The sequence below is a fragment of the Ctenocephalides felis genome, unplaced genomic scaffold (genome assembly GCF_003426905.1).
Source record: "Ctenocephalides felis isolate EL2017-DRISC unplaced genomic scaffold, ASM342690v1 CF-g0.4_SCAFFOLD_03573, whole genome shotgun sequence".
Lineage (NCBI taxonomy): Eukaryota > Metazoa > Arthropoda > Insecta > Siphonaptera > Pulicidae > Ctenocephalides > Ctenocephalides felis.
This window is the reverse complement of record NW_020539727.1, coordinates 5,289,860-5,311,400: the sequence shown is the minus strand read 5'-3', so window position 1 is coordinate 5,311,400 and position 21,541 is coordinate 5,289,860. Positions and strand designations below refer to the sequence as shown.

General features: G+C 29.2%; 1 non-coding gene across 1 annotated transcript; it reads left to right on the top strand.

The window, feature by feature from the left end:
- The first annotated feature begins 500 nt into the window (after positions 1-500).
- Positions 501-572, top strand: Trnap-ugg. Its single transcript has one exon. It is a non-coding gene; the product is annotated as a tRNA-Pro (tRNA).
- The last annotated feature ends 20,969 nt before the right edge of the window (positions 573-21,541 follow it).

Sequence of the window (21,541 nt, the reverse complement as noted above, 5' to 3'; positions counted from 1 at the left end):
CTTGTGCACTAAAATTTATTTAATTACAGATTTTATAAGTTATTTGAAGCATAATTGAAAGTTGCATTAAATAGTTTTTAATGAAAGCGAGAAGTTTATTTTTGATTAGACAGTTAAAAATTTTATCTAAAAAGCTAAATCTCCATTTCTATTCATTAAGTATATTGTTACACATACCTGAAAATATGTGTAACTTGCTTTAAGGCAAAATGCCACTTACACCTACCTAAAATCTAAATCTACTAAAACTTAATTCAGGTAAGGTAAGTTACATAAATTAGATATCTCTCTACCAGGATATCTTTTTTATGCATTAGCTCCCATTGACTATTTATCGCATAAATAATTAAAAACAAAATTCAAATAAAGTAATTTAGAAATTATTAGAATTTATTATTATTATTATTATTATTATTATTATTGTGCTCTGATATGTAAGAGAATAAGAACATTGTTATACCGGCTTCACCGGTCGTATGATTAGACCAATCGGTAACAGCGGCTCAATGGTCTAGGGGTATGATTCTCGCTTTGGGTGCGAGAGGTCCCGGGTTCAAATCCCGGTTGAGCCCTATATTTTTTTTTTATGAAGGAATTTGTAATATATCCCTGAACAAATTGATATCTGGCAAGTTGTAAGTGTTTTTTACCAAATCTTGCAAAAATTTCAAATAGTTTTCTACAAATCTCGCAAACGGTGAGAGGTTAGTTTTTTTATTTTATTTAGACTTTCCGAGCACAGGCTTCAAGTAAAAATCAGATGAATAGTCATAGGTCAACAATAACGACAAGAAAACTGCATTTCAATATTCTTAAAGGTTGCCGAATAAATAAAAACACGGAAATTTTGAGATGCTCATATTTTTAAGGTAGGTACCATATGTCCTTAGAAAACTGCTATAAAAATATTTCGATCGTAGTTCAAATAGTTTTTGAGATATACGCATTTGAAGTATGTAAAAAAGTTCAAATGTTTTTTATGAAATATCTTGCGAACGGTGAGAAATTATCATAACAATTTTTTCACACTTTTCTGATAATTCTTTTTCATTTTTGAAATCGGTGGGGCTGTTTTTTTTAGAAAGCGTTATGCTTTTCTCAATTTTACTGTCAAACGATTCAGAATGACTTGAATCATCAAGAAAATAAAAGCAGCAAGTACGATTTTCTGGAGAAGACACAAAATCTCCTTCAGGGAGTTAAAAAATAAATAAAATATTAGGAAAATTTAATTATGTGTAATCTTGCTCCCTTTACTATAATATATTCCTTTTATTATATTACATACATCTAGTTTTAATAATATTAAATACTTGTTACAAATATGGTATTAAATTTTCCTCTGTAAATAAACTCATTATTCTCTAAAATCTAATTTTATTCATGTCCGGCCTAAAAGCAGCAATGTATTTAATTATTAAAACGTATTTTCGAGTATTTAGTTTTGCATAAACCACTCATCAATAATTATATAGGGTATTTAATAAAATTTGATTATCGATATGAAATAATAATTTTATATTTGCGCAATAACAATTATGCGAAATTTAATCTCCCAATGTTTTAATTATGAATTATCATGGAATGCATTTCATTTCAAACTAATTTGGAATCTATCATAGAATTATAAATTGGATTTTAATATATTTGTAATGCAATTATGTTTAAATACAATATTATTAAATTTACTAAGAAATATGAACAAACAACACTTTTTTACTTTGGTATACAAACATTTGATTGAAACTAATGTTCTTATTATTATTATAGTATCTGTCTTGCCTTAAAATATTTTCCATTTTAATAACTTCACAGATTTATAGAAACTACGAATGATATAGAAATAGTTTCTTATCTATAAACTTACGTTTAGTACACGGCACAATTGTTTAATTTGTTTTATTATTTTCAAGGACTTTCAAAAGGATTTTTCAAGGCATTTTTTATTGAATCAAAATTTGAACTACGAGGTAACATTAAAATGTTTATTTATCTATGCCAATTTCCTTGTTGATATCGTTACAACAACAGATCTCTATTCACATACACGACGACTAATCACAATCGACCCGTTTAGAAATGATATCATCGAGAGCGAATGACGAATCATGGGCACTCAATTCTGCCGTAACGCACTTTCGTTGCATTTGTACGGATTTACACCCTAGTCGCGCCTAAAGAAGTTTTACTTCAAAAATTAAATTACAATACGAGAAGTTCCAGCAAACTGCCTTAAGGCGCAATGTCATCCACCACAATTGCCAATTAGCCTAGTTTAAAATTACAATAAACTATAAAAAGCTTTTAATCCTTGAGTTTCATCTTTTTTACCAAAATCGATACAGATTGAAATAAATTGTTCCCTATCATCAATTTATACGCATGACGATCATCAAATATTATTAAGAGAAATAATAATGATTACGTAGTAATTCAGCAAGTTACTTCTGGGTCGATGTCAGTAATTTAATAACTCCCAGATCGTCTTACGAATACCAATATTTCGTCTGTATTACCTCGGTTTTGCCTTGTATTCGGAGATATACTCGGAAAACGTTCCAATTAGTACGATCAGTAATTAATACAGATAATGATCAGTCAAGCATTTTGCTCAAATGCCCCTAATAACTGATCGATAGAACGATATCGAACAAATAACAGGAATACATGACTCCAAGACACTAAATCTGGATAGTAAAATTCAATTTGGAATATAATTGAAATTAATATTAAGTCATAATTGTAATTTTAACGTTTTTACTCAGAGAATGTAACTTAAAACTAGTTGGTATTCGTATTTTGCCTTGAGGCAAGTTACATAAACTTCCCGCTATATGTAATTAATCGACTTAATCAAAAAAAATTAAATTCATTTATGAGTGAATAAAAGTACTCCGAGTGGATTTATTACACATTATTGGTAACGAACGAACACGTTAACTCGGAGTATTTTCCAAAAGCAAATTTTCAAAAATCTCAAATTTAAATAATTGAACCAGTTTCCGTAAGACTAATGGTTTAGTATGTTCTTTAAGACCAAGTATTCTGTCGTTATACCAAGTTAATAGTCTAATTTTAGTTTGAACAAACGTTGAAAATCTACTCATTTTCTCAAACTTTGAAGATTTTTTAAAATTAAACGACTTGTCGTGAGGCCGTAATATTTTAGTAAGATCTATAAGACAATGATATATACGCCAAAAAAAGGTTCCATAAAAATCGGCCTAATTTTTTTTCCAACAGTTAATTACAAGAAAACGGCTCGGTAGATTTTCACCTAAAACTAATCAGCACCATTCTCAACTAATATCTTTCGAACAGTTTTTGATTTTTTTAAATCGGTTCGGTATTATGAGCTTAAATGTGGACAAAAAGTTTAACACTTTTTTTCAAATTACAAAGAAACGGCTTGGCAGATCGTCGCACAAAACTGGCAAACGATTGTCCTCATCAAGATACATCAAATGGCTTTAAAATTTCTGAAATCGGTTCTGGCGCTTCGAGCAAACGTCGATAAAAGTTTTAATTTTGACAAACGCCAAAAAACCGAAACCAATTTTTGCAAACTTTGATGAATTTTCTAAATTAAACGACTTGCCGTAGAGCCGTAATATTATAGAATGATCTAGAAGACCATATTTATCGCAAAAAAGTCATACAAATCGTTATCGTCATCGTCATCGATACTTTTTTACAAGAAAACGGCCCGGCCAATCTTCACCAAAAACTAATCAGGTCGATTCCCAACCAATATCGTTTGAACAATTTCTAAATTTTCAAAATCGATTCAGAATTACGGGCTACAACGTCGGCGGAGTTTTATTCACTTTTCTTCTATTTATGAAGCAACAGCTCGGCAGATCGTCGCACAAAACTGTCGACGAATATTTCTCATCGAGATACATCGAATAGCTTTTAAATTTTCGAAATCGGTGCAGCCGTTTTTTGAGAAAACGTCGATTTGCGGCTTAAAACCTGTTCACGCACACGCACACGCATACTTCTTCCCAATTTGGTCTCATTGGATTCAGAATGGCTTGAAACGTCGAGAAAACGTAAAATTATCGAATCGAATTTTTGATGAGAACATAAACTTCTCCTTCGAGAAGTTAATAAACAATTTTGATAAAAAAATTTATATACTATGACTAAACTGGTAATATTGAACAAACTAAAATTTTACTGTTCTATAACAACTGGTCATATTGAACAAACTAAAATTTTACGGTTCTATAACAACTGGTTTAATTTCAAGAATTCATTAAAGTTTGTTAAAATTGTGTCCCAAATCTCTTTTGTGATATGATGACTGATGAGTCAAAGTTTGAATTTTATCAAAGCTTCCTCGAAAAAACGGCTGAGTTGATTTCACAAACTTAAACTCAATCTTAATATTAATCTTATTATTTCTAATATTGTTATTTTGTTATATTTATTATTATGTCACTTATTATTTATATGCCTCTTTATTGTTTTTCTGGAATTATTTTTATTATTCAGAAATTTTATTTATTTCATGTATCAATTTTATTATTATTATTTGCTTTTATTTTATATTAAATCATCATACTACGGATATCATTCTCATGTAATTACTATCCTTTATTTAGCACTTTTTTTTATTTGCATTTATGTTATTGTTCATTATTATTACTAGATGTTACATGATTTGACAGTTGTAATAAATATTGCAATTAAAAAAAATCTTAAATTGGATTAAACTTTATAAGAATGATCCACAACTATATGTGTGTCACACTCGGCCAAGCCGTTTCTTTGAAATTAGCACAATAGTGCTTTTTGTTATAGTTTTTGCAAAAATCTTGCTTATGGATTTGCACATTGTTCACAGAAAGCAATTAATAATTGTCATCTAATGAACAGTCTACAAAACCCTTCTAGTTATCTAAAAATTGCGTTTTTAAAGAATGACTAAAAATGTGATCACTTGCCTTAAAATTAAAGATGAAAGAAAATATAGTGAAAATTAGTGAATAAAAATTAACAAAGCTACAAATCTAATACTGTGTCTAAAGATTCAAAATACTAAATATGTTAAACTAATATACTTGTAGAATATATTAAATTAAAATGTATGTCAATTTCAAAAGCCCAGAAATATGTAAAATTAATGTATTTTTTAATTAATTATTAAAATATCTAAGATATAGAATGAAATAATTAATTTATTATTCTAATAAAAACAAATAATGCGTTTTGATTAACGCACTTTTTAATATTAAATTCTATTACTAGAAATTACTAGAAATTTATTTATTAGATTCTTTATTATTAAATTCTATTACTAGGAATTACTAGAAATTTATACCAAATGATTTATCAATAAATTTATAATTTTAAGTTACTTTTATATATGTCTAAATATATGCACGCACACACACGTATATATATACATATATATATATATATATATATATATATATATATATATATATATAACTTGTATGACCTTAAAATATTTTTATTTTGACTGAATCTCATATATATATATATATATATATATATATATATATATATATATATATATGAGATTCAGTCAAAATAAAAATATTTAATATATATATATGAGATTCAGTCAAAATAAAAATATTTTAAAGTCATACAAGTTTTTAATTGATGTATTGTCCTGAACACTGAATCTCACATATCTCAACATCAAAATCATAAAAATTTAATATATATATATATATATAATATATTATTTTAAAAACATTTCACCTTAAAATCATCGATCACAAAATCCACTTGCGAAATTCTGGGGCTGATTTCACAAAATTCACGAAAAAATAGTTTTTTAAATAAATTGCACCAATAGTCTTTATACAAATTATTTGCAACTGAATTACCCGCACAATTTTGAAGCAATCAAAATTTAACTGAAATTTATAAATAATGACTGAAACACGTTTATAAAAACAGGACATAAAGTAACAACTTTTTGATTAACTAATTTGAAAATTGCAAACTAAAAAATATGGCAAGAAACTAATAAAATTGAAATAATAATAAAGAAAATATAACTAATGTGCAAAAACTGGTTCAGTCGAGATAAACGTTATAAATATTTTTTATTTTAGAAAACAAAAGTAGAGAAAATAAACTGAACATATTGTAAACGAGAACTATTATTAATTTATGATACAAAAATTTATTTAAAATACATACAACTTGTGTTGTAAATTAATTAAATAACAGCTCACAATTCAAATATAACAATTTCAATCATTTTGTTGAACACTTTTATGAGTCAACATTTTGAACTAATCTAATATTTAAATCCGAACGAATCAATTTATTTTATTTACATAAATATATAGTTAATATTTTGAAGTAAAATCTATAAATAATATTAATCTAATCTTTAATAACGCTAAATATGTTTAGAGGCTTTACTAATGCTTAATACATTATATTCTATTATTGTCTAGAACATGTTTTAAACAAACTAGTTTTTGTTTGCAAAATCCTAAATATTTTTAAGAGTTAAATTTATTTATTTATTTTTCCAAAAAAAACTCTTTGAAATAAACTGCTATTTTTTATCATTTTTCACTTTGGTGCAAAACAAAAGCAATAAACTGATATTTTCAACTTTTTTTTTAAATTTAGTAACAATAAACTGATATTTTTATCGTTTTTTTTAAATTTAGTAACAATAAACTGATATTTTCGTTTTTTTAATTTAGTAACAATAAACTAATATTTTCATTTTTTAAATTTAGTATAAAGCAACAGAAGCGTTTTAATGGAGCTTTAAGTTTTATTGCAGCTCCCCGGAGTAAATCTTTGCACACATTTGATTTGATAAGAAACTTCTGATTTTCTCCTAAAATTATTTTCATAAAAAATAAATTATCATTATTTTTTATAATATTTAAAATAATAGTTAAATTTCTTGACGCAAAATTTAAAAAAAAACAACTCTTTAAACTTAACGTTAGTCTGAAGCAACAAAAGCGTTTTTATGAGCTTTAAGTTTCATTTCAGCTCCCTGTAGCAAATTTTTGCACTTTTCATTTAATAAGTGTTCTGGTTCTATATAGTTATTTCCATATAAAATATATTACTATTATTTTTCATAATGTTTAAAATAATAGTTAAATTTATTGACGCCAGAAATACTCTTTAAAATAAACTGATATTTTCATCATTTTTAACTTTAGTATGAAGCAACAAAAGCATTAAGTTGTATTTTAGCTCTCTGAAGCAAATTTTTGAACATATTTGATTTGAAAAGAAAATTCAGATTTTTTTCGATAATTATTTTCATATAATATTATTTATCATTTTTTGCCAATATATTTAAAATACTATATCAAAAACTTAATCAAATCGTAAATATAGTCACAAAATTATAGAATTTAAATATTTTCACATACTTCAGTCAGAATTCTGATTATGTAGTTATTTTCATAAAATTTTAATTATTATTATTAGTCATAATATTTAAAATACTAAATCAAATATTTAATCAAAACATAAATAAAGTCTCAAAGTCATGAAATTTCTATATTTTCACATACTTCAGTCAGGATTCTGATTTTATGCAGTTATTTTCATAAAATTTTAATTATTATTATTTATCATAATATTAAAAATATTCAATCAAATGGCAAATAAAGTCACAAAATCATGGAACTTATATATTTTTACATGCTTCACTTTTATTTAATAACGCAAAAATATTAAAAATAAATATTTTTCAAAATAAATATTTTTCAATAACTTATTAAGCACAATTTTGTGTAAATAAAATTATGTTCAATTTAAATTTTCAGAAACACTAAAATACAATAAAATAACGTTTTCCCAACCAAACCAGCACAAACAAAATTAAATTTTCTCAAACAATATTTAAAAAACAAACCGCGAAATCGGTTATTCAAAACTATCTGCAAATAAACTTTCGATTCCAAATATTTACTATAATATTTTTCTTTCAACTATTATATAATTATTATTAGGTGAGCGTGTATATGTATATATAAGCGATGTCGACACGCGGCGCGCAACAAGCGAACTGAGGCATGCAACACGGTGCTCTGAGCTTATAAACTACCAAAGCTCTGAAGCTCCGAAAGCTCTTATCGGTGTGCGTACACGTATTATAGAGGGATGGCTGGTGGAAGGCAAAAATTGATTCACAAGGCGATGGTGATAAAATTATTAGGACTAGTGGTGCATGGCATCGTGCCTTAAGACAAATTGCTACAACTTATCGTATCGAATATTAAATTTAAATTTTTTTTCGAGCATTTTCAAAAAATTAGATTTTTGAAAATCTTGAAATTTTTGAAAAAAATTAACGTTTTTCGAAAATTTGAAATATTTTTTAACTGGCCATAGGGTAAGTTATAGTAATCGCAAAAAAATCGAAAATAAAGATTTTTGCATATCATTATACGTTTCAAAGGTTTATGAACATTTTGGTACACCTTAGAAAAAATGGGTGTATGTGTGTGTGTGTGTGTGTGTGTGTGTGCATGTTGTTTTATTATTATTTATAAGCTGGCAATAAAAAAAGAAAACAAATATTAATGAAACTTATTCTAGTATGTAGTATTAAAATATAAACCAAAAAAATTATAGTAAAATGACACTATAATTAAATAAGGAACAAATTGAACTACTGGGGCGCATGGCATCGTGACTTAAAGCAAATTGCTAGAACTTTCCGTACCGCAACAAAATGTTCGAGGAATATTAAATATTTTTTTGCACATATAGCTCTGTATCTTCGAAATGGCTCTAATCACCTCTTTTCCCCATCATTACAAATTGAACATTTTTTAGATCATTCAAATCGGATACTCGATTCTCTCAAAAACTCGATTTCTATTTTCTGCACTCTTTGCTCCGAAACGGCTGGACCTGCCTCTGCCAAAAACTAATCAGCACATCTTCCTATCAATAGGAACCATTCAAATCGGTTGATCCGTGCGCCCGAAAACGTGGATGAAAAATTGTATCCATATACACATACACACACACAGATCCATTTTTTCTGAGGAATGCCAAAATGTTCAGAAACCTTCGAAATGTCGAGAAATGCAAAAATTTTCATTTTCAATTTACGGTCCATTACTGTAACTACCCTACGGGAAGTTAAAAAATAGTCAAAGAGTACAAGAAAGTAGGCAAGATTATGATTATAGCAATCATGATCTGAAACTCTTAACTTTGTTAGTTATTTTAACTTACCGTAGAGTAAATTATTGTAATCGTCCAAAAATCGAAATTGAAATTTTTTAAATTTTTTCACTTTTGAAGGTTCTGAACATTTTGGCATACCTTAGAAAAAATAGATGTATGTATGTGTGTGTGCGGATACAAATTTTACAAACACCGATAAACCAATTTGAATAATTCAAAAAACATTCGATTCGTATTAATAAAGAGATGTGCCGATTAGTTTTTGGCAAAGAAAGGTCTAGCAATTTCGAATATACGGAGCAAAAAATTGCAAAAAATGGCATGTTCTGAGAGAACAAATCGGCGGATTTGAATGATTCAAAAAACATTCGATTTTTATTGATTTGGAGGCATACTGATTAATTTTTAGTATAGGCAGGTCCAGCAGTTACAAAGATACAGAGCAGAAAGTGCAGAAATTTTGATTAGATCCTAGACATCCGCTCATAGCGTTGTGCGTGAGTATGTCATTATAGCTGTGTTGGTTAGCGCGTCAGTGCAATTTTCATTTGCGTTAGTAGATTAGAAAGTCAAAACTGATCGGATTCGAATCCCACGTCTGCAATTTTTTTTTAACTTCCCGTAAGGTAATTATAGTAAAGAGCCGAAAATCTAAATTGAAAATTTTTGCATTTCTCGACGTTTTGAAGGTTTCTGAACATTTTGGCATGCCTCAGAAAAAATGGATGTGTGTGTATGTGTATTTATGTGCGTGTGTGTTTTGTGTGTCCGCATTTTTTCGCTCACGTTTTCGGGCGCACGGATCAACCAATTTGAATGGTTCAAGAAATATTCGATTCCTATTGATAGGGAGATGTGCTGATTAGTTCATAAGTCCAGCCGTTACGGAGATGAAGAGCAAAAAGTGAAGAAAATAGAAATCGAGTTTTTGAGAGAACGGAGCATCCGATTTGAATGAACATTCAATTAGTAATAATTGGGAGAAGTGGTTATTAGTTTTTGGCAAAGGCAGGCCAAGCCATTTCAAAGATACAGAGCTAAATGTACAAAAAATGGCAGTTTTTGAGAGAAATAAGCATCCGATTTGAATAATTCAAAAAACTTTATGTTTGTGTTGACAAATTAATTGCTTTTGAAAAAAAAAATTATTACATTTTTTTTATTTATTTTTTTTTTTTTGTACATCGAAAATAATTAAGATTTCTATTTTAATTCTCGCTAAAGTATTAACGCTCACATACTTTAAATAAATATTTTTGACTTTGTGATTCAGTTGATAATTCTTATAAATATTTGACAATGTTACAATATTTATAATAATCTATTTCCTCGAACCTTTCGTTACGGTACGGGAAGTTCCAGCAATTTGCCTTAAGGCACGATGCCATACATCACTAGTTAAATTTTTTTTAATACTTTTTATGTTTGTATAGTTGATACAACATGAATTATTTAAAATTGTTAACTCAGTGCATATATTTTGCGAACGAAAAATTGATGCATTTCAAATAAAATATGTTTATTCTAACAATATGTTTGCTTAATTAGATTTTGTTTATATATATTTCATTCAAACATATATAAACAACGTCGTCTAATCTAAAAAGTTTCCACATTTTGTCTACAAGGAACCAATAATGAAAATTCTAGTTTTTATAATATTTATTCATAGACATTTTTGTTTACTGGTTATTTTTATTCTTTGAATCTTTAATTACGGGTACGGGAAGTTCTAGCAATTTGCCTTAAGGCTCGATGCCACGCGCCCCACAAGTTAAAATTTTATTTAAAAAAATGTTATCAGCTCTCTGTCTATTATCTTGTGTTTGGCGGACTCGAAAGTTGGTGTGCGCGCAGCACTGTCGGGCAAGCTTTCGGGCGAGCTTTTGGCCTCCTTCTCCAATACACACGTGCCGAGCTTTTGTTGAGCTTTTCAGTATTATACATTCAACTTTCGATGTAGATGTGATTATTTCAATGTGTTTGTTTGCACAGAGCAAGTTGAAGCTTTGAATAAAATTTCTGATGAAAATTGTATGACACATACTTTGTACAGGTGCAAGTGGAAGTTAAGTTGACTTTGTAATATAAAATATCTATTGAAACTGTGGTGATGATTATAATAATGGCTTTATTTTTAACATGTTATTAAATAATGATATATATTATTGAAGAATTAATTTTTATTGAAAACGAATAAATTTTGTTCATTTTTGTTTAGGTTTTGTATAGCCCATACGATTACTTTTTTTCCATCAGAATCAAGTCTAGCAAAGTCCTTTCCTCTAACTGTTTCAAAGATTGGAATAGTTAACAATTGTTTGTATAACTAACCATTTTACTTGAATTAGCTTTGTAGCAGTATTATGAAAAAAATGCAATAAAATATATTCCAGTTGCAAATAATTAACTAACGCATAAATCTCAGTATAATATAATAGTGAGTTTAAAATATCATTTTGCAATATTGGCAACTATTTAGAATAACAAACTTTAAGGAAACACCAAAGTAAAAAAAATTGATTTTTGGGCTAAAATAAACTTCTTTGAAAAGTTAAAAATCAAAGCAAGTTTAGATGCAATTTGAACAAGAAATCATTGATATTTGTCAGAGCCTGTCGTTTGCATTAATCTGGGGAATTATTCAAAGAGAGCTAGAAACTATTTTTGGACATTATTTATTTTTTGACTACATTTAACTTACAGAATGGCTAACAAAATCTCTACAAAATATATATATTTTTTTGCTATACGTGCCTTAACGTCCCTTTCACACAAAGCAAGCTAGGCCTTAATCAAATATTTATACATAATCCCACATATATACAAATTTGATCATTTGTCAAAGCAAATGGTTTTTATATAAATTTTATATGAATTTTACTTTTCAAAGATTTTTTAAGAGTGATGGTCTGAGAGATTTTGTTATTGTAGTCTTTGACAGTATGTATTTACTAATTTTTATTTACATAAAATGTATGAAATACATTTATGAAAATAAAACCAAAATATTTAATGAATTGATAACTTTTAAAAACATTGTTTCAATAATTTTATTTTATTTTATTAAAACCGTCTATCAAAACAGTACGACGGTTTGTGTAACGATATTTATATGATAAAAGAGTTTTAGAAAATTTATTAACAACTAAAAATCTGATAGTTTCATTTTAGAGAATTTTGTAGAGGTTTCGTGGATGATGCTCATCTATTTTTTTCATAAACAACTAAAAAAATGGTCACACTCGATCTCAATCCACAAATTAGACAAGTGGATTAAATAAAATTAGATATCCGAAACTAAATAAATTTAGATCTCCAAATGACAACTGATATTACTACCACTTAATATCAGGCTATTTAAAGCGGAAGCTGAATCTGAAACTTTGCAGTTGCAAGGTCAAAGCACTTATATATTTCTGTAAGACCTCAAAGGCTATTGTCATTTGAAATTATATTCAGATCTCTATTTTCAAGTACATAACTGATGTCACCACTGCTTTATATTAGATTGTCCGAGGCGAGACCAGAACTTGAAACTGTCTGGATGACCATTTTTTCTTAAATCATATTTAAATCTATATATCTCTAAGTAGTAAGTGATATCATGATGACATTAAAACGGGAAATAAAGTTATAAATCTTTTACATATAGCTCTTATGTGTATATTGCAGTGATGTCCCATAAACTAGTTTCACTTGAAATGTGATTTTTCACTATCAGTCCAGTCATTTAAGCTTCAACTAGGTAAAAATTTCGGAATTCGAGTTACCCATCTGTAAATCTGTAAATACTTGTATGTTGACCCTAAAGTTGTCTCCAAAACTACATATGGTAGGTTGTCAAAACCGTATGTAGGTTTTGAGACATTTATAACTTTAGGTTGTCAATATACAAGTATTTACAGACTTTCAGATGGGTATCTCGAATTCCGAGGTAAACTTACGATAATGACAAATTAGTTGATATCAATTTGTGCGAAGTGGAAATTGAACCTGGAAACTTGTGGTTGCAAGGTCAAAACTTTTACATATCTTTTAGATATATTGAAGTGATATCCTGAAGTATATAATTATATATTCATTATATATCATATTTAAAATTGTATTCTCAATTTTTAAAAGATATTACTGCCAACTGCTTGGTACCAGATAGTCCGAGAAAGAAAAGTCTTCAATATTCCTCTCATACATTAACCTCTCAGAAATGCACGAAAGTTTTTTTACTAATATTTTGCACTTAAAACCATATTTCAATCAATATTTTTAAGTAAAAATTGATGTCACTTATGCTTGATATCAGGTTATTTAAGACGTGAATTCGCTCTTAAACTTTAGAGTTGCAAGACTAAAGCTCTTACGTATAAATTGCTTTTTTATAAATATAGCAGTAATTTCGCAAAAGCTATTTTGATTTCAAATCATATTTAGATTTATATCTGCAAATGATAAATAATATCTCTGTGAATCTAAAGCCTTGTTGTTGGGTAAAAGTTTTTGTCACTGAACTACGAACAAGTCTTTGAAGATTTTATGGAAAAAGTTATTATAAAAATTGTGTGTAGCCTTCGCATTTTTTGAGTTTCGGTTAAATTATTGCAAATCCAAATCAGCTTTTGAAGTAAACTTGGAAAATGTTCCAATAGCAATCACAACTTAGCGAGTTCTATGAGCTGTGATGACTCCACTAACGACTTGGCTTTATAGATGGCAACCTGAACGGTGTCCTATTGTCCTATCTCTATGTGATGAATTAATTTATCAGTACAATTTCTAATAATAATATTTTTATTGATACAGCAGCATCTGGTAAGGGCTACTTACACTTGGAAACATATTGCTATCTATATTTCCAAGTAACAACTGGTGTCACTGCTGCTTAACATCTCTCTAACATCTAGGTCAAGGATAAGCCCTTTGAAGGTAAATACCCAGCAGTTCGTGATCAAAAGTATGTTGAACATCAGAAACAATTATTTTCCCATCGGCTTTTGGGCTATCAATGTCGATTACTCAATTATTGATATTTTTATTGATACAGAAATGGTTGGAAAGAGCTACTTCCACGTGGAAACATAATGCTATCTATATTTCCAAGTGACAACTGGTGTCACTACTGCTTGATATCTCAACATCCCTCTAACCTTTAGGTCACGAGACAGCTTTTTGAAGGTGAATATCCAGAAGTTTGTGATCAAAAGTATATTGATATATATTGTTGGTATTTTCCCACCAGCTATATGAACCACCTTTGAATTATAATGCGAATCGGCTTTTGTGCTAATGCCGATGACAAAATTATTGATTCCAGAGATTACGGATACAGAAATGTCTGGAAAGAGCTACTTCCACGTGGAAACCTAATGCTATCTTTATTGACAACTGGTGTCACTGGTGCTTGACATCTTGACATTCCTCTAACCTCTGGGTCAAGGATAAGCCCTTTGAAAGTAAATATCCTACAACTCGTGATCAAAAGTATGTTGAGCATCAGAAACAATTATTTCCCTGCCAGCTATATGAATTTCCAAATTTGAATTATGATGGAAATCGGCTTTTGGGCTAATGCCAATGACAAAATTATTGATTCCAGACATTATAGATACAGAAATGACTGGAAAGAGCTACTTTCACTTGTAAACATAATGCTATTTATATTTTCAAGTAAAAAGTGGTGTCATTGCTGGTTGACATCTTGACATACCTCTAACTTCTAGGCCAAGGATAAGTCTTTTGGAAGTAAATATCAAGCAGTTCATGATCAAAAGTATGATGAACATCAGAAACAATTATTTCCCCGCCAGCTATATGAATTTCTACCTTTGAATTATAATGCGAATCGGTTTTTGGACTATCGATGTCGATGACAAAATCATTGATATTTTTAATAATACAGAAAAAGCTACTTTCACTAGGAAACATAATGCTATCTAAATTTCCAAGTGACAACAGGTGTCACTGCTGCTTGACATCTTGACATCTCTCTAACCTCTGGGTCAAGGATAAGCCTTTTGGAAGTAAATACCCAGCAGTTCGTGATCAAAAGTATGTAGAATACCAGAAACAATTATTTCCCCGCCAGCAATATGAATTTCCACCTTTGAATTATAATGCGAATCGCCTTTTGGGCTATCAATGCCGATGACAAAATCATTGATATTTTTATTGATACAGAAATGGTTGGAAAGAGCTACTTTGACTTAAAAACAAAATGCTATGTATATTTCCAAGTGACAACTGATGCCACTGCTGCTTGACATCTTGACATCTCTCTATCCTCTAGGTCAAGGATAAGCCCTTTGAAGGTAAATATCCAGCAGTTCGTGATCAAAAGTATGTTGAACATCAGAAACAATTATTTCCCCGCCAGCTATATGAATTTCCACCTTTGAATTATAATGCGAATCGGCGTTTCGGCTATCGATGCCAATGACAAAATGTCATTAGCGATTAAATGATTTGATCTGTAGTATCCAGACGCAACATGTGTAATGCTCAATTCGGAATTCATGCCTCATCCAGGCCTTTGTGAACAACGGCAGAACCCATATGACGTTTCTCTCTCGTTTATTCGAAATACTACACAAAGCAAAATCACATGCCATTGTAAATATACTGTCGAATCAATATAGATGACCATCGGCTGTATTAACGTCAGGCAGGCAATTGGTAAAAAAAATTCTAATTAATACTGGATGTAGATAGTGTTTTGTCACCAGGTATGATGGAGGTATTTGGCTTTGATTTAGATATAATTTGATTTGACACAATTTTATTACCAATGATTTAATAACTCTGAAAGCTACATCGAGTATTTTGAGATGTGTCGCTGGAGAACAACAGAGAACATAAAATAGACCAGAGAAGTAATAAATGAAAAAGTACTAAAAAAGAGTACGCGTAAGGTCACATGCGATTGAAGTGAAACTTATTTGCAACTATACAAGATGGCATTTAGGTAAAAATAAATACATCATATAACAATTTTGAATAACGTTTATTAGTAATAAGGTAACACTCGTGATGCACACATTTATTAGTGTCAACCATTATACAAACTTATATAATGATAAATTATAAATTATATATTTATAATAGCATTAAAATATGTATAATATTTAAAAACAATAATATTAATAAAGACATACTTCAAATATGGCATGATCGGTTTGTCCTTGTAATTAACATTTAGAAATGAACCTTTTTTAGAGAAATGAAGTAATTGCTGATTAGTAACTTCTGTAATATTTGTTCACACAGTGAATTATGTTAAATAACGCCTAAATAAATATTGTTTTTCCAACTTCACTCATCATGTAATAATTCAACATGTTATTAATATTAACATACATTAATTGACTGATAGTATTTTTTATTTTTTTGCTGGCGATATAATCTCATTCTCTCAACAACTGTAATATCTGTTTTGCCTAAAAATATTTTCCATTTTAATAACTTCAAAGATTTATAGAAACTACGAATAATATAGAAATTATTTCAATAAATGTATATATACATGAAATATATTTCATACACGACGCAAATTTTACATTTGTTTTATTATTTTCATTATAATCATTTTCAAGGAACAGGGTAAAATATTTTTCTGATTCAAGCGTTTTTTCAATAAATCAAGATTTGTACTACGATGTAACTTCAAAATGTTTATTTATCTATGCCGATATCCAAGCTGATATCAGTGATATCGGTACGCATACAACATTGATGTCGGTACGCATACAACGACAGATCTCTATTCACATACACGACGACTAATCACAATCGACCCGTATACAAATAATATCATTATTCTAGAGCGAATGATGAATCAGTGGCACTCGACTCTTATCCCATCTGCCGTAACGCACTTCCGTTGCATTTGTACGGATTTACACCATAGTCGCACCTGAAGAAGTTTCACTTCAAAAATAGGTTCTTACCTATTTCCTATATCTCTACTAGTTATGATTCTTGAAAACAAAGTATGGTGAAATAGACTCTCATTGACAAAAGAGTGCGCTTTGTACCACATCTTCGAAGTAAAATTGGTTATACAGAAAGTACGAATTGGTACAACTGAACAAAAATACATATGATGGAGTTTTGTAAGGCAAAAATGTAAAACATTGTATGCCAAAGCCAAAAGATACAAAAGTATTGAAACGGAAGTACTAGAAGTGCAAAGTGATCTATAAACAATGACAAGAATAATATAACATTCAAAAGATAATGTCAATATTAGCGAACAGTATCTATTAAGGTGTTATTTAAAACATATTATATATAAACAAACAAAAATGTTTTTAATAACTAGACTTGAAAGGCATTTTGGCTTAGGAAAAGATGTATGAACTTTCCGGCACGTATAACAGACCTAATCGATAAAAGTTTAATTTACCATATTTTGAAATAGTACCGATTAAGATTTAAATTATTTGGAGAATAATATTTTTTCTTTTCCCACAAGTATTTCCAGGTCATACGTTACTAACAAACATACCAAGTAGAAATGAATTGTCGCAAAACAAAGTTTTTTTAAGTAGATCCTATATAGTTTAATTTAATTATGTTTAATAATTAATTAATTAATCTAATATTTTTCTGTTCAAATTTACCCGTATAAGACCAATATTGAAACCAATATGGGCGCTATATAATCCCGATATTAGTAAACAATCTGAAACTCTCATTCAAAACTAATATAAGCTTTAAATAAACAATCAATATTTAACCCATATTAAAAATCAATATGAAATCTTAAATTTTAAATAAAATCAATATTGTCCGGATCATCTAAAAACGAGTTCCAGTCAATATTGGCGCAATATTGGTATTAAAGGTCCAAAATTTAAATATTGCGCTTCAATTCGCCATCTCTCTGGCCACAATTTATTCTTACTGGGAATCTTTTCTAAATTAACCTTGATTTAAAAATATTTTTTTTGAGAGACAGACTCATCCATCGTATTGGTACATAAATGTTATATCAAAATTGTTCATTAATAATAAAAATTCAGAGTAAATTTTATTTCAGTGCTCGTATTTATGAATGATGTGAATAGAAAGTCATCAAGTACCCTGCGTATTTTTTCCAAAATATGGATTACTTTGAGCTCTAACATGCATACAATATGGTCAATACATGTATATGTATGTTCGAGCATGTGTACTCGTATATACTACCTGCCTACAATGTCAGTGGCCAATATGTGTATGGACTTATGAGGGCGGAAGGGTGCAATAGGCGCGGATCCCTTTGATGTGTCCGCCCAGGGGATGAATCTAAACATCTCTGTTTCACGGTCATAATATACGCAGGAGTCAATTCGCATATAGCATAGCGTAACCTACATACCATTTAGGACTACATTTGAGGACTAATTTATATATATATATATATATATATATATATATATAAATAAATATATATATATACGTGTTCCATTTGAAATTAATATTATTATTAACTATACCGGTTACTATATAAGTAGCGTAGTTTGTTAGTTATTCATACCCTACAACAATGTATGTGCGAGATATTTTTGGCCAAACCTTGCACGTGTGCCAAAAACATCTCTTTTATCAACATTACTAAAAACCACAAAGGAACAATGCAATATATTATATTATAAAATAATATATTATAAATAATTTAAAAAATATTGTTATCTAAAAATGCATTCTGTTAAGCCATATATATAAGCCATGCAAGGATGCAAATCAGAATTGAAAGTTTTTACATTTCTTCACATTTTGAAGGTTTCTGAACATTTTGGCATACCTAAGAAAAAATGGATGTGTGTATGTGTGTGTGTGTATGTATGGATACCATTTTTCGTCCACGTTTTTCGGCGCCGGATCAACCGATTTGAATGATTAGAAAAACATCGATTCCTATTTATAGAGATGTGCTGATTAGTTTTTGGCAAAGGCAGGTCCAGCTGTTTCGGAGATACGGAGCAAAGAGTGCAGAAAATAGAAAACAAGTTTTTGAGAGAATGGAGCATCCGATTTCAATGATCTAAACAACATTGAATTTGTAACGACAGAGAGAAGTGGTGATTAGCCATTTCGAAGATACCGAGCTAAATGTGCAAAAAATGGCAGTTTTTGAGAGAACTAAGCATCCGATTTGAATGATTCAAAAATCTTTCTGCTTGTTTTGACAAAATCATTGCTTTTGGAAAAAAAATATTTAAATTTTCTTTTTTCAAAATTCTTGTTTGTATGTCGAAAATAATTCAGATTTTAATTTTAATTCTGGCTTGAAGTTTTGAAGCTCACTTATATGCTTTAAATAAATAATTTTAGCTTTGTAGTTCAGTTTATATAGCTTTTATGAATATTAGACAATGTTACATAATTTATAATAATCTATATAAAAACATTTATTATTTTTCGAACATTTCGTTACGGTACGGGAAGTTACAGCAATTTGCCTAAAGGCACGATCTCATACACAACTAGTTAAGATTTTAAAATAGGCGTTGCAAGCAAAAATTGACTCACCCCACACACACACATACATACATAATTGCAACCAAACATACAAATATGCACACACATATACTTTCTACGGATCTTCGGAAAGAAGAACGAATGACAATAATTTAAAAAAAACATAATTTCAGAGCGATTATAAGTATTCTAGATCCTCCCACCGTGAAGTAATGCCAAACGGCATTTTCCGTAGAGACCAGAGGTAAGGAAAAAGTAGAGGTTTTAGTCGGTATTATACCCAGGCGGTATTGAGCCCGATATACGCAGACATAAGACCTAGTCTGGTATGCGTGAACGCATTTGCTTTGCAATACAAGAAAACATACTATTTTTCAAATTTGGAGTAAAATTATTTTAAATGAGTTGCAATGGCAAGAGATCAAAAAATTAGCAATTTTATTTTTTGGAAAAACAAAACTTTCAGACAACAATTGTAAAAGTCTATCAATTTGAATTTAAACTGTAGCAAGTGCTAAAATGATTAGAATAAAATAGTAGCATTTGTATAAGTAAGTAAACAATATACAATACAAGAACAGCAGGCGGCATTTTTCCATTGACATTCAAACTGAATTGACGAATAAGATTTATGAAAATTATTTAAGATCTTTGGTACAATAAGTGATACGCAATAGTATGTATTAAAGTGACTGCTAGTTTTTTATATGTCAGTTACAACAAAATTACAACAACAGCATGCAGTACTTTTTCCTCTGGTGTTTTTTCCTCTTTTCTTGTTTAATATGAAATAAGAGTTCTGTGGGCTGATGTGATTAATAACTAACTAAATTACTAATTACTAAAGACCTACGATGGTCTTCATAGATGGCAACCCAAAAACTTGTCCCATCTCTATCTAATAAAATTCATTATAACCATATCTGTGAAACTAATGAATTATTGAAGCAGCAAAACCGGATAGGAGCAGTTTTTACTTGGAAGTTATGTTTATTTTTAATTGATAACAGTTTTCACTACTGCTTGACATCAGAAACCAGTGAACTGATTCAGATTCCGTTGCTCTAGCCACTTACCTATGAGCTCTTCCTTTCTCTTGCTTTCAAAATTCAATTGACTAATATTTTAATTTGTAACTCTCGTAGATAAAAAAATTATTGTATTAAATTATTTAAAAAAGTTCAAGACTTATTTTATAATAAGGAATTACAAAAGCTAGTACTAAAACGATTGGGGCATCCAAATAGTTGTGCTCCTATTTGTAATCTGCAACATACAATTAGGATGTTTCGAGCAATTACAACAGTTGAGAGTTGCTCTCTCGCCAAGACCGCAATTGTTGCCTAAATAGATCTTCTACTTTGCAATTCCATTGAACTTTTCGTTATTGTTCTTCTTCAAAGGGGTAATAATCGCTTCAGTAATATTCGCAGAGTTTTGAATTAAACACGGAGCAATCTGCATTTAATTGTTTCCATATAAATGAATAGATGATGAGAGGAGAAGCCGTGACATTGCTTCGGATGATAAAATATACAATGTTACGAATAAACTTTTAATTTTTTATGTTTATTAGAAAAATTATTAGAAAAAATATAGACTCATATCTATAGTTAAAGAGTGATAAATGTTAGCTACATTTTTAACAGCTGCTACTTATTCTACGAGCTGTGTTTGCCAGCGTACATTCTTACTTTTAATATTTTTATTGTGAGGGAAACCAGAGATTATTAAATTATTAGATAGTAAACCTGTTGCAGCAATGCCCACAAATACTTTAATAAGAACTAACAGCTTTCTATCCAATAGAATGAATTATACATCATTAAAATCAGAAACAATTTCACACTTCTAGTCAAGTTAAGTGTAATTTTTGAAGTAAAACTTCTATAGGTGCAACTAGGGTGTA